Source organism: Triturus cristatus, chromosome 3_1, assembly GCF_964204655.1.
Source record: "Triturus cristatus chromosome 3_1, aTriCri1.1, whole genome shotgun sequence".
Taxonomy (NCBI): Eukaryota; Metazoa; Chordata; class Amphibia; order Caudata; family Salamandridae; genus Triturus; species Triturus cristatus.
In genome coordinates this window covers 334,588,990-334,604,557 of record NC_140583.1, presented here as the reverse complement: position 1 = coordinate 334,604,557, position 15,568 = coordinate 334,588,990, and the positions used below count along the sequence as shown (strand labels likewise).

At 47.4% G+C, this 15,568-nt stretch overlaps 1 protein-coding gene across 1 annotated transcript in view; it reads left to right on the top strand.

Moving 5' to 3' along the window:
* SEC11A (SEC11 homolog A, signal peptidase complex subunit) overlaps positions 1–15,568 on the top strand; it is a 436,958-nt gene that overhangs the window by 64,133 nt on the left and 357,257 nt on the right. The window lies entirely within an intron of this gene.

Sequence of the window (15,568 nt, the reverse complement as noted above, 5' to 3'; positions counted from 1 at the left end):
TCAGAGGCCAGCAGGCCTCAGGCAGGTCCAATCAGGTCCAGTGCAGCAGGTTAGTTGGGCTGTTCCAGGGAGAACTCTGGAGCTTGTTGTGTCAGCACAGAACAGGAGGCCAGCTAACTAGCCCTTGGAGTCACTCAGGCAGCCAGGGATGAAGAGTGCAGGTCCAGTGTTCCTACGTAGACAGAGGGGAAGGTGTCGGGCAGCAGGGCAGTCCTTCTTTAGTATCAACAGGTCCAGAAATGTACTGAAAAGTGAGTCTGAGGGTCCTCTTTTTATACTTGGTGCCCACTTTGAAGTGAGAGAAATTCTGGAGTCTTTCCCCTACAGACATGCCTAAAAGTCCCAGTCTATCTGCAGGCACAATAGGGTAGCATGAAGTCCTTTGTGTGTGAACTGTGGCGGTGTCTTGAAGTGCAAATAAGACACGTGTAAGCTCCTTCCCTCTCATCAAGTCCGAGTGGCTCATCCTGCCAATACCGTTTAATATGTGACTGTCTGGAAGGAATACACAAAGGCCAACTGTCACCGGGTCATGTGACCCAGAAAGGAGGCTACAGGCACAAAAGGGTGAGGACAATTATTATTATTATTTCACATTTCTTGAGTGCATAGCTACCATAAGGCATCCCAGCGCTAGCGGCAGAACAGAAGGGGGAAGAGGCTTACAGAATAGTTTTCTGGAACAACCATGTTTTCAGACGCTTTCGGAAGGTGAGATGGTGGGTCTCAGAGCGCAGATACAGGGGAAGGGTATTCTACATTTTGGCTATGCTGTAAGAAAAGGAGCTACCCCCACTTCGCATTTTTTTTAGATTTTAGGGATAACAGCCAAGCTCTGACTCGCAGTGCAGATGAGTTTCCTAGGGCAGTAAAAGGTGATAAGGGACTTATAAATTAAAGGTCCTTTGCCCATAAGAGTCTTATTGGCTATACAGAGGGATTTAAATTTAATTGTAATCCTCTCCACAATGGGTAGCCAATGTAAGGTCTTCAGGCACGACTTGGCTGGTTAAGTTCTAGGGGTACCAAGTAGCAACCTATCAGCCCAATTCTGGACAACTTGGAGTTTCCTTGTGGTGGATTTTGGCGCACCCAGGTACAAGGAGTTACCATAGTCCAGGCGCGAGAGGACTAGGGCCTGGACCATAGTTCCTCTAGCCCCGATAGGTAGGAGGAGGAGAACTTTCCTCAGTATTCTGAGGATACCATAGCAAATACCTGCCACTTCCACTGCTTGTTGATCATATTTTAGCGATTTATCTAGCCAGACACCGAGGCTTCTGATCTTGGCCTTTGGGGTTGGTGCGGGCCCTGGACAGATTGGCCATTGCAGTTTGAGATCCCTTTAGGCAGATTACCTAGATACATTATTTTGGATTTGTCTCCGTTGAGCCTGAGACAGGAGTGTTGCATCCAGGTTGCCACTTTCTCTGGCAAGATTCCAGATCGGAAGGAGCATTGTGCAGATGATTAAGTGAGACCACCAGTTGAGTATCATCTGCGTAGGTGACAATTTTAATCCCATATGGCAGGACGATATCAGCCAGTGGCCTCATGTACACATGAAATAATGTGGGGCTCAGGGAGGATCCCTGAGGTACTCCATAACTGAGGGGTAGACACCTAGAGGTGGATTCTCCAGCAAAGACTTGGAATGTATGTATGTATGTATAATATATTTATAGAGCGCACTGCAACCCTACGGGCATCCTGGCGCTGGCGACACAGTGAAGGGAAGGAGGACGAGGGATTATGCTCTAGGAAAGAGCCAGGTCTTGAGCTGCCTACGGAACAATGTCAATTCCTGGACCTGTCTGAGCTCCATAGGGAGACTGTTCCAGAGACGAGCTGCCGCAGCACTAAAGGCTCGTCCCCCCAAGGTGGATCTCTTTGTCTTAGGAATTTTGGCCAGCCTAGCTGCCGAAGAGCGCAGACTGCGCATAGGAGTGTACCAACTAAAGAGATTTTGCAGCGGCCCGGGGCCAAGGCCATGAAGAGCTGTGAAGACTATGCACAGAGATTTAAACAGAATTCTCTGTTGCACCGGGAGCCAATGGAGATCAGATAGTGCCCTAGTGCTAGAAGATATACGAGGTCTCAGAAGGGCACGTTTTGCAGCAGCTGACTGAATACGTTGGAGTCGCTGGATCAGATATCCTGGGGACTCAAGCATCAAGGCGTTGCAATAATCCAGACGGCTGAGAATTGTGCAACGAACCACTGTTCCTCTAACATGGGGAGGGAGCAGTGGTAGGAGTCTACGTAGGCCTCTCATGATCATGTGGCAGTTCGAGGCCACTTTGTTGACGTGTGACTCTAGACTCAGCTTCTCATTGAAACACACCCCCAAGTTACGCACGGTTTTCACAGGGACCAGGGGAGTGTCCAAGGGAAGGGGCCAGAAATTAGAAGGTAAGACTTGTGGCACCTTGCCTACCGAACAGTGTAGAATCTCGGTCTTGGCACTATTAAACTGCAGGGCATTAGTTTTCAGCCATGACATCATTTCCAGCATGCAATTGTGGAAGGAGGTTAAAGAGTCCACCTGGTCACCTTCCAGGGAAACAATCAGCTGCGTGTCATCAGCATAGTTGACAGCCATGATGTTACTAGAATTGATAAGTTTAACTAGTGGTTGCATATAAACGTTAAACAAAATCGGGCTGATTGAAGAACCCTGAGGAACACCGTGTTTATTAGGCAGGAAATCTGATTGGTACGGAGGCAGAGTTACTGCCTGCCGTCTGTCTGAAAGATAGGAACAAAGCCACTTCAGAGCCAGATCAGTAACCCCCACCTCTGCAAGTCTGTGTAGGAGGATGTTATGATTAACCGTGTTCTGCCATTGGGGTATGATTGAATCCAGGTAATTGCTTCCCCTGATACTCCAACGCTCCTAAGCCTATTAAGGAGGATGTCAAAATTTACTGTGTCGAAGGATGGCACTCAGGTCGAGGAGAATAATGGTTACTGCTCCTCCCTGGTCTATTATCTTCGACTACGGTGATAAGCGCTGGTTCTGTTCCAAGAAGGGGACGGAAACCAGTCTGAGTATGATGCAGGAGATCATGGGAGTCTAAAAAGTCGGAGAGAATAAAATTAACATGTTTTCCAGGACCTTACAAACCATTGGCAGCAAAGATGAGAAATGCCATCTTTCTAAAAGTGGCAATTTCAGAATTGTGACTGAGAATTTGACTGTACAATTAAGGAGAGATTTAAATTACAATTCCTCGGACACCAAACCTGATATTCCTACCTGCTCCCACACAAACACAATTAGGCAACTCAATGCTATCGAATGGGAGAGGTAGGGCGTGCAATAGTGAAAAACTAATTAGAGAAATTTTTCATTACCAGGAAATGTCCAACATTATAAATACAATATCCCCTGCCCCATGTCTGCTTACATGAAGCCAATACGGTATGTGTGTGGGGTACCTTACAAGTTCTCCATACAGTATCACCCTGAGGCCAATGGGCTGGTTAAAAGATTTAACAAGACCCCTTAAAGGCATGATAGGCCTGCCTGAGCCCATTAGGTGGAAATTGGGCGTCCTCTTGCCATTACTCCTTTTCGCCTGCATGCAGGTGCCACAGAAAGGAGTTGGGTTTAGCCCCTTTGAGCTCCTCTATAGCCACCCTATTAGGGGACCTCTAAATCTGGTGAAAGAAGCCACCCTCTACCCAGAATGTAGTAGCTACATACTGGCCCTCAGAAACCAGCAGCCAAGAAGTGATGAAGCTGTGGCATGCCCAGAAGGTCACTCTGGTAACGTTTTAGCGTGGACAAAAAGTGTGGGTTAGTGAGCCAGTAGAGCCCAGACTGTTGGTCAAGGCATTATAAGGTGAAGGAGAGAAAGGTTGAGGTTAACTACTTAGTAGACCTCAATACTCCCAGGTGCCTCATGTCATTTGCCTCAAACCCTTTTATGAAAGGTTTAAAATCACCATGCACTTGGTGACAGATGATGGGGTATAAGAGGAGAGTGAACATTCCCCAACCTCCTATGTTCCAAGGAGCAGGATGGGTCAGTAGAAGGTTTCAACTTCTCTCCTACCCTGATCCCCAAGTAGCAGAGGGACTGTACCAGTTTTTGGGGCAGTTTGCCTCTGTGATCTCCCTCACCCCTGGGCTTACACAATTGTGTACTCATGATTTTCATACTGGGGACAGTATGCTGGTAAAGAACAAAATTTACAGGCTATCTGACACATGAGGGCTAGCACCAAGGTGGAAGTATACAAGATACATGCTGCTGATACTCAGAGCAGCCCTTCTGGGCACCTCTCTACTGCTCCTGTTTTGTGTGGATTATAGGCGGCTCAACTCAGTTGCCAAAATTGATGCTCACCCCATCCCTCCGAGCTGATGGGCTGATTGACCAGCTGGGGGCTGCCAAGTTCCTAAGCACATTTGATCTTGCATCAGGGTACTGGCAGATTTCCCTGACTGAGGGCGCTAAGGAGCGTTCTGCATTCTCCATCCCAGAGGGCCACTTCTAAATTAGGGTCAGGCTCTTTGGGTTAACGAATGCTCCTGCCACCTTTCAGAGGTTTGTCAGCAGAAACCTGGCTTGGATGGAGGCACTAATTGCTGCCTACCTGTATGACATAGCTGTCTTAAGTTTAGTTAGAAGGATCACCTGTTCCACCTCCAGGAGGTGCATCAGGCTGTCCAGCAGGCAGACCCTACGATCAAGGCTGCAAGTGCCAGATAGGGCAGGGATATGTTGTGTATCTGGTTCACCTAGTGGGTAGGAGCAGGATTGAAACCATCCTGGCAACCACCCAAACCTCAGATTTGAATGAGGGTCTTCCTCGGCTTCACTGGATAATATAGGAGGTTTGTCAAGGTATATGGCATCATTATGGCCCCCTTGACTATGCTGACTTCCAAGAAGCAAAAGACACACAATTGGTGGACGGAATGCAGAACAAATCAAAACATTCACTCCCAGTCAAGAGATCTGGGTTAAATCCATCATTCTTTTGCTCACCATGCCACCCCAGTTTAGACATAGCCATATCTAAATCAGTCTTGACCCTGTGCCTCATGGGAACAGTCCAGCCCGAACTGACGAGCCAGGTTCCTCCCTGGACCGCAAACAAGCATCCTAGGAACGGTTTGGGGGTTTCACCCCTCATCAGCCAGGATAGCTTCATTCCAGTGGCACAGTGAGCCCAGGACCCACGACTGGGCATACCTGGCACACTTAGGGCGAGAAAGCAGAAGAGACACAATTGTCTTCCTAGAAGCAGCCCAAGAAGGTGATCTGGACAGAGGTCTGTCAGAAAACCTTTGACACCCTCAAGGAGGCCAGGTGTACAACACCTTTACTCAAGGCCCCTGATTTCTCCAACAAATTCATAGTGCAAACAGATGCTTCAGAGCAATCTGTAGCCTTCATAATCAGATGTTACTCTTCAGAGAACAGATGTGGAGTTTTTTTGAAAGAGAAGCTTTTGCTGTGGTCTGGACACTGAATAGGTTGAGACTGTACCTGTTTGAGATTCACTTCTGAGTTCAGACAGACCACAGGCCACCCCTCAGATGACTCATGCAGATGAGAGGTGAGAATCCAAAACTGTTGAGGTGGTCCACCTATACACAGGGAATGGACTTTATGGTGGAACACTGCCTTGGGTCTCACTGCTCCAATATCCAGGTTCTTCCGCCTTAGTGATTAGAACTCCTAGGAGGATGGATAGCTTCCCCCGCTTTCAGCTGGAAAGGCACATGTTAGACCTGACAACCTTTTGCGTGGTCTTTTCACAGACCTTTTGCCTTAGCACCTCCTTTTCCTGAAATGTATTTCTGTTGGCCTTCAGACTCTGTGCACATCACCACTCCTAACCATTGCTAAAGTGTTTGTGCTTACTCCTTTGATACAATTGTCTTTCACTCATTTGGCACACTTAATTTGATTAGCAGTCCCTTGTAAAGATGTACTACATTTACCAAGTGCCTGTAAATTAAATGCTACTAGTTGGCATGTAGCACTTATTGGGCCACCCACTTAAGTAGCCCTTTAAAACATACCCCAGGTCTGCCACTTCAGCATGTGTGCAGTTTCAGACTGCCAATTCAAATTGACAAAATAAACCATAATACACTTATGTCACACCAAAGGTAGGATCTGAACATCTCATAGGGCAGGGTGCAGTATTTAAAAAGTTGGACATGTACTTTTATATGTCCTAGTAGCGAAAAACTCTTGACTTTGTTTTTCACTATTGCAAGGCCTACATCTACCATAGGATAACTCTCAGAATGCCTGATTATGACAAAGGGTTTTACCTCTGTTTTTTATCATGAAAAATAAGGGTGTGCTCTCTCAGTTTTAGTTCAAAAGCATGGTGAGGTAAAGCAGCCTTTCAGTTACCCCAGTATTGGAACTTTCATAGATTCTCATGCTTTGTATCATTCCCCGTCGTCTGAATGGGAGCCTCGGTAAATAAAAAATATATCATAACCATAGAAACAAAAGAGAAAATAGGCTTAGGCCTCATCTCATTTTGTAGTATATCACCCTCTTTGTGTAAAAGAGCCCAGCCTCACCCTTTGGAACCTTCCTGAGAGAGCTCAGAGCCTCAGATTTTTCTACCGCACGTTGTGCTAGGGAGTCTCCACTGAGCTCTGCTCAGTTTTCTCAATTTTTTCTTTCAGAAATCTACATTTTAACATCTATAGTGACATTATGTCAGAAAAGGAAAAGAAAGCCTTATTCAGGCCCTGTGCTTCTTCTGGAAAGAAGAGACTTTTCATTGAGGATAAGCATGAGAGTTGTATTTACTGCTTATACCCTGAACACACGGCCACAGACTGCAAGATTTGTCGGACCTTGTCTACTAAGACTTTGCGGGACAGAGAAGGTCGATTGCTGACATGGCTGCAAAAGCTGAAGACCAGGAAGGAGGTTCTCTCTTCAGATGAGGAGGATTCGATTTCTGGCACCTCCTCCAGGAGATCAAAGAAGAGGGGTAGGTCATCTCCCTCCATCTCTGCGGAACCCCCTGTCAAAGCCCCTCACGGGATCTCTGAAAGGTCTGAGGAGGCTGGTCCCATGAAATCTCCTCACGGAAGTGAAAAGGAGAGGCAGGGACAGGCTGCTGGTGTGGACACAGCCTCTAGGGACAAAAAGGAGGTTTCTATATCTTCTCCTCCGTCCCAAAAGGAAAAGCCTGCTAAGAAACACTCTGCAGGAACTCCACAGATGGCCGCGGTGAAGAAACAGCGTCCGTCGACGGTGATTAAAGCAGGTACGTCGACGACGATTTCCACGGTAAAAACTGTTTCCTTGGTTTCGTCGACGGGACCGTCTACGATGTCTGCTCCTGTTTCATCGTCTACGATAGCTTCATTCTCGTCGTCGACGACGGTTTCCATGAAGCTCCTGTCGACGGCGGTTTCGACGACGAAGACCACGCCGACGATGACAACGATGGCGACGTCGTCGTCGATGCTGATGACGACGAGTTCGTCGACGAGACCATCGACGGTTGTCCCGTCGACGATGAAGAAAGCTCCGTCGACGAGCTTGCCGTCGACGAAGAGAAAGGCTCCGTCGACGATCCTACCGTCGACGACGATTCAAGCATCGTCGACGAAGACTGCCATGCCGTCGACGATTTCATCGTCGATTTCGTCGACGCTTGGGATTCCTTCGAATTGCTGGATTTTCAATACAGAGGTTGAAAATTACACCGGACATGGCATCACCTAGGCGGGTTACACCTTTACCACCATCTATGCTACTAGATGAGTCGGAGGAGGAGGATGAGGTTGAGCAGTATGGGGATGCCTACAGTCCCTCAGATCTGCATGTAAAGCAGCAAGAGACTGATACTGAGGAGTATTATGGTCAAGATGAGCAGGAGGAACAACAATATGTTCAGCAGGAAGTACGTCCTCGCACTTTGAGACAGGACATGATAGCTTTACCAGTTGCTCTGGTTACGGACTTGCAGATGATGTTGCAGGACTACAGAGCTTGATTTCCATCACACCCTGACGTTCCACCAGTACATCCATCTACATCAGTGGTTCCGCGAGGGCCGGCAGTGGACTTGCCACCTCTCCCTACAGACATACCGCGTACCTCACCAGTGGTGGTACCAGTAGTGGTTCCTCAGACTTCGTATCCGGAACCTACCAATGAGGATACATAGGATGTTGATACGGATGATGACGATGAGGGGCACGTGGTCCCACTAACTGATCCAGGGGATCCGGATGTGGATCCTGATGACACTGGAATGCAAGATCCGGATGCTGCAGGGCGGGACACGAACGTGTCGCCTTCGGCAGATATTGGGGGGGTTCCATAATCCTATGGAGCGTGCATCCAAAAGATTTGGTCTGCCTCTCACAGTGGAACAGTCGGACTGTTTTCTATATGACTTTAAGGCACAATATAAAAAGTCTGTCAGGTCAATTCCCATCATTGAGCATGTGTGGGATGAGGGAATCAAGATTATGCAGAACCCGGCTACTGTCATCCCGCTTCTTCCCCGGCTGGAGAAGAAATACAAGGCCCCTGAGGGCAGTCCTGCATGTCTTCTTGGACAACCAAAGCCTGACTCTGTGATATCTCAGGCCGCACAGAGCAAGTCCAAGAATCCTTCAACACCTTTGACTACGCCTCCGGATAAGGATGGCAGGCAGCTGGACAATGTAGGGAAGAGATTTTCCACCATGGCCAGTTTGTTGGTTAGGGCAGCAAATTCATTAGCCATTCTAGGCAGGTACGACCGCCAAATGTGGTGCGACATGGAGCCGTTTATGGACCTACTACCAGACTCTAGTCAGGAGGAGGCCAAGCAAGTCCTCATGGAAGGAGAGAGATGTTCCTCTGAGGTCATTGACTGTGCTATGGACATAGCCTCTACCGCTTTCAGGGCTTTGGCAGGGTCAGCGGTCTTGCGCCATCAAGGCTGGTTAAGAGCAACCTGGTTCCGTCAGGAGGTCCAAAATAAGATCCTGGACCTTCCATTTGAAGGGGAAATGCTTTTTGGCAAGCATGTCGATGAGGCCCTGCAAAGCATCAAGAAGGACACGGACACAGCAAAGTCCTTAGGATCCTTAAATTATCGGAAGGTTCCATTCAGAGGAGCTCGTGGACGAGGGTTCACTTCTTACAGAGGCAACCAGCGTCAGTATTCAACGCAGTCAGGTCAATCATACAAGGCTCAGTACTCGAGCCAAGGTCAATCGGCGTCTTTCTCTCGTCAGTCCCAGAGAGGACGTCAGAATAGTCAGAGACGAGACAATGCCAAGAGGCAATAGCGGCCTCCTGGCTCTGACTACTGTTCCTCCCCTACCAAGGACAGGATGGTCACTCTCCAGGATATTCTCTGTCTACTGAATCCGGGTGATTTTTTGGCGTCCCTGGATTTAGAGGATGCGTACTTCCACGTTCCAATCCACCCAGCTCACAGGCAATATCTACGCTTCACAGTAGGCAAGAGCCATTTCCAGTTCAAGGTGCTTCCGTTTGGCCTTCGGTCTGCACCTCGGATATTCACGAAGATGCTGGCACCAGTCGCTGCTTTTCTCAGAAATCAATCCCTAGAAGTGTTCCCATACTTGAACGACTGGCTCGTCAAGGCTCCTTCGCTCAAGGCAACTTCTCAAGCCGTTTCAATTTGCATTCAATTGTTCGCCCACTTGGGTCTTCAGCTCAACAGGTCCAAGTTGGTGCTGATACCCTCCAGGTCGCAAAGGTTCCTTGGAGCTATTCTGGACACGACACTGTGCACCGCTCGTCCGTCGGAGGAGCGTCAACGCAAGCTGATCGCCTCCGCTCGTCAAGTGCTGCAGAGGAAATTTGTTGGTTCGCCTGTACAAGTCCTTACTCGGATCGATATCATCCTGCATACCATTAATACCGCATTGCAGGCTTCATATGCGTCCTCTGCAGGAGGAGTTAGACAAACAATGGCGCCAGGCAGAAGGGTCATTCAACGACAAGGTGTGGATAACACCAGGTATGCGCAAGGCCTGCGAGTGGTGGCTGGTAAAGGGGAACATCGCAGTAGGATTAACATTCCGGACTCCTCCGTCTCCTATGGTGGTGACCACAGATGCCTTCTTAGAAGGCTGGGGAGCGGTACTCCAGGAGCTTCAAATCAGCGGTCACTGGAGTCCAGCACAGAGCCTAAACCACATCAACCTCTTGGAGCTGATGGCCATTCGCTTAGCCTTGCTGGCGTTCCTTCCCAGAATTCAGAATCGTGCAGTGCTGGTCCGGACGGACAATACGACGGCCATGCACTACATCAACAAGCAAGGGGGAACAAGATCACGAACTCTGTCCAAGGAAGCTCAGACGATCTGGGATTTTGCAATTTCTCACAAGATCACCCTACAAGCCGAGCACCTAGCAGGATGCCTCAACATCACGGCGGATGCTCTGAGTCGTCAGACGGAAGTGACTCACGAGTGGGAATTAGACCAAGCCACGCTGGAGGGAGTGTTCGAGAAATGGGGTACTCCGACCATAGACCTCTTTGCGTCCCCGGAGAACGCCAAATGTCAGTTTTACGCAAGCAAGGTTCCCCATCGAGGATCTCTGGGGAATGCCCTTTCGATGGCTTGGTTCGGCGCATTTTGCTACGCTTTTCCTCCCATTCCTCTCATTCCTCGAGTTCTCAGGAAGGTCAAGGCGGAACCGTGCAAGATGATTCTCATTGCTCCAGCGTGGGCCCGGCGTTCTGGTTCACGGAACTCCTGCTTCTCTCCCAGGATCGCCCAATTCGCTTGCCGCTGATTCCATCTCTGCTGTCGCGGGATCAGGGACAGGTGCTCCATACCGATCCGAAGTCACTACACTTGACAGCGTGGCTCCTGAATACAGAGAATTCCGTCATCTGAATCTCTCCAGGGAGTGCAGGGATGTTTTGTCTCAGGCGCGGGCGCCAAGCACTAATAAGACATACAGGGCAAAATGGAAGAGGTTTTGTCTGTGGTGCCAGAGGAATAAACTCCATCCTTATAAATCCCTGCCACATCAGGTTTTACCTTACATCCTGTCGCTGGCTAAATCAGGTCTGGGGCACTCTTCTGTCAAGGTACATCTGGCTGCCATATCCCGTTTTCGACGAAAGACATCGGGGCCATCTCTATGGTCCGCGAGGATTGTAAAACAGTTCCTTAAAGGGTTGTTTCGGATGTATCCTCCGGTCCGAGCACCTCCACCGATCTGGCAGCTCAACCTAGTACTGGCTCAGCTCATGAAAGCTCCCTTTGAGCCGATTCACAGGGCGGACTTGAAGTTCCTCTCTTGGAAGCTAGCCCTCCTTTTAGCTTTGACATCGGCTAGAAGGGTTAGTGAACTCCAGGCTCTGTCCATAGTGGAGCCATTTCTGCAGTTCAAAAAGGATGTGCTAATATTGAGAACCAACCCAAAATTCATCCCGAAGGTGCCTTCGGATTTTCATCTGAATGAACCCTTGATTTTGAATTCCTTTTTTCCACGTCCTTCTACCCAGGCGGAACGAACATTGCATTCTTTGGATGTCCAGAGATGTCTGAAATTCTATCTTGAGCGCACACGATCTTTCAGGAAGTCTACACAGTTATTTATTTCCTACAGTGCACCACGGAAGGGATTGCCTCTCGCTAAGAGTGGCATTTCCCGCTGGATCTCCAGTGCAATTCAATTCTGTCATCAGGCTGCGGGCAAACCTTTGGACAGAAGGGCCCGTGCTCATTCTACAAGAGCGATGGCGTCTTCAGTGGCTCTTATTGCTGGAGTTGCTATCAAAGACATTTGCAGGGCAGCAACGTGGAGCAGTGTACACACCTTCACAAAACACTACTTCCTGGAGTCGGTGGGACGAGATGACGCTGCTGTTGGTCAAGCAGTCCTCAGGAATCTTTTTCATTGAGAGGTGAGCTTTCCCTACAATCCCTCCATCCTGGTAAGCACATTTGGTTCAGTAATGATTGTTTTTTCTTGATTACCATGTACTAGTGTTTACTATAAACTGAGATGGTTATGTAAGGCCAAGAGTCTACCAAAATGTGCTTTTGTGATTTACTGCTAACTATTCTGATACAAAGCATGAGAATCTATGAAAGTTCCAATACTGGGGTAAGAAAACAAGTTACTTACCTGTAACTTTGGTTCCCCAGTATTGGTAACTTTCATAGATTCTCATGCGCCCACCCACCTCCCCTGGGAAAGCTCTGCCGGTTTACTGAGGTAGTGGCTGTTTGCACAACGGCTACCAAAATCTGAGGCTCTGAGCTCTCTCAGGAAGGTTCCAAAGGGTGAGGCTGTGCTGATTGGTCCTGGCAAAAGTTTGGGCTCTTTTACACAAAGAGGGTGATATACTACAAAATGAGATGAGGCCCAAGCCTATTTTCTCTTTTGTTTCTATGGTTATGATATATTTTTTATTTACCGAGGCTCCCATTCCGACGACGGGGAATGATACAAAGCATGAGAATCTATGAAAGTTACCAATACTGGGGAACCAAAGTTACAGGTAAGTAACTTGTTTTCTTCTCTGCTACATTAGTTCTAGTCACCATAGTTCTTCCTGGTTGTTTGAGATACATTGCAGCTGTCTGCATTGTAACTGAACAGACAAAAGGAATTGTTAAGGATCACTCCCTTATTGTACTACTCCCCCATTCAGTTGAACTTTGCTGACTTATACTCCAATTTAGCAATAGTCAAACAAGTGCCTTACAGAGTATGAGCAAACACTACTGGCAGCTAGGAATATTTCAATCAAGAGGTGCAACATGTTCAGTCCTGCAACAAACAGCAATGAAAATAATGATGAAGACCCTGACCATGATTACATTAATTGGACAGAATTGTGTACCAAACTAAGGCCAGAGATCTGACTTTATTTGTAGATGGTTCTACCACCAAGAAATACTGAGACCAGCCTATTTATTTATTCATTTCTTTATTTATTTAGATGCATATGACTAAGTGTAATTGGCATTTGGCTTTTGTGTAATCCTTCCAGACAGTGTCACAAAGTGGTATTAGGTGGTGGCAGGATGATCCATCCTGACAAGATGGGTTTGGGTGCAGCTGTCACTTACCATACTTGCACTGCAATAGGCACTCACAAAGAACTTCACACTAGCCTTTTGTCACCCCCAGACATCCTAGGGCAAAGGCAGATAGGACGGAAATTCCAAAACCAAGTGTGTGGGGGGGGGGGGGGTATAGATGTTTCTCCCACATCAAAGCTGACATTGGGAGCCGTATTATAGAAGTGCCCTGGGGGCACAACGGGCGTTTGCTCCCACTTTGTGAGCTCCGCTCCCTCCCCCCGGCACTTTGGTATTACAGGTGGGGCCACAGGTTCTTGTGCGTCCCCTTCTGTCATACTGGAAGCACTGGCGCACATAAAGCGCCAGCGCTTCCTCCGAGGGCGTTCCCTCGTTTTAAAGGTGTGCCCAGTGCTATGAAGGAAATTGCGCCATATTTATAATGCATCCGCAGGTATAAATACCCTCAGACCAGCTATTCAGTACAGTCCTGAACCTATAGATTCTACAGAAGATGGACTGTCATGCTGTCTGAGAAGGAAGACTGCACCTGACCCCTTCATACCAGGCTACTTGACATGATTCCCAAGGATCAGCTGACTAACCTCTAGCTCAAAGCTGCATGGACATAAGCTCCAGAGGCCTCTCTGCAACTGCCCTGCTGACTTACTGCAGCTAAACATTCCTGGAGCTGCCTGAGCCCTGCTGCAATAACGAGTCCCGTTCCCCAGGAGACTCCTTCCCAAGTCCTGGACCCATGGTTGCCATCAGAGTGCACTCCTTTGAACACAAAGGAGAAATCCTGAGGTTTTGGGCTCTTCGCCACCGCGAACGGGCACGTACAGGTCGAGATCTTGCCGCCCATGCCGACCCGCAAAGCTCTAGTGAAGCCGACTTATTGTGCAACAGCAACTGCCAGCAACGACCAGCAATGCAAGACCTCCTTCGTACTACAACATAGACAGCCTGTGGTGACCACCAACGTAAAGCTCCAGTGGCGACTGCCCGTGAAGCTCAACAGGTTTCTCGCGCTACAGTGACGACCGTCTTCAACACTCCGTCTATTCTTCGCGCTACAGCGTCGACCATCTGCGACACTTGCCCTGCTCCTCACGGCCTCCTCCACTGCAATCTGGACTCTTCGCACCAAACTTTGAGAAGATAACTTTTTCAGCCTGACTAACCTTGTCTCGGTATCCGGCCTGCGCTCCATTGCGGTCCACAGGAACTTGTGACTTTCACCCTGTCTTGTATTATCAGATAACCGCAAGTGGCGCTTTGTGCTTTTAGGCACTCTACTTACCTTAACTCTTTGAAACTGAATATTTCCTGTTCTAATGATTGGATTTTTGTCGATTTGGTGTCAAATAATTTTTAAAATTTCACTCTATTTTTCTACATTGGTGTTTGATTTTTCTTGTGTTTTTACTTTATTACTGTTCAAGTGCTGCAAAAATATTTCACACATTGCATTGAAGTTAAGATTGACTGCTTTTCTGCTAAACTACCAGAACATTAAGCACAGGTTAATTAAGTGACTTTTTGTGGTTCACCCTGACAATGGTTGTGGCTGTTGCTTGAAAATGGCCCTTGGCCCAAAAAAAACCAAAAAACAATTTTTGAAGCTCAGTAGATGGCTTTAGGGAAAATGTATATTCAGATTTATTAAACCACCAGGATAATTAATATTAAACATTGCTTTGTGTGTACATTTCTTCCCTCCTCAGCTGAAGATGATTCAACTTATTTTCAATTACCATTTTCCTACAGTGTATGTTTTTGTTAGTGTTTTTCATAAGCAAGTTTTTGTTGCAATATCTGTCAATTCTTCAGAGGAAGAACATCCTGTTTTGGAAAATTCTGGGAATCCTATGACTTATTCTAATGTTTGAAGATTGCACAAATTGATTTGAAAGCTTACAACACTAGAGATGGGCTCTTATGTAGTTGGATTTGAGACAAGCAAAAGTGTTGGGGAATATCATGAAAGGAGAGTGAACATTTTGAAAAATGTAAAAGATGAGAATGAGAATAGAGAAAAAATTGAAGCTGAATAGAAATTTAGAGATTTAAATGTGCATCCGAGATTAGGACAGGAGAATTAAATGTCAGGAGAGTTGTGTATGGTGCGGCAAAGGGTCTTAGGGAATTAGATCATTGGAGTTTGCTGGAGAGAGTTAGTGTGAAAGGAGTTATGTTGTCAATAGTGATTTTTTGACTGGTGAAGAGCCAATATTTAGAGGAATTGTTTTGTGTGTGGTAATACTGCATTTTTTACCCTGCCTCATAATTGGTTGGCGAAGTTGTTACCTTGCTTTGCTATTCCCAAGGGTTTACCATCTAAATGAGATGAATTATGTTGTGGATTTGAGGAGAGTAAAGTGTGGATGTGGGCAAATTGTGTTAGATGTGTTGGGTGGTATGATTCCATCTATTGGAGTGGCTATGAATGATCTGAAGATTATCTACAATTGCATCTAACGCTGCCGTAGTATTAACACAGATGAATTATGAGTTAATTGCAATGCGAGCCATGATTATACAGAA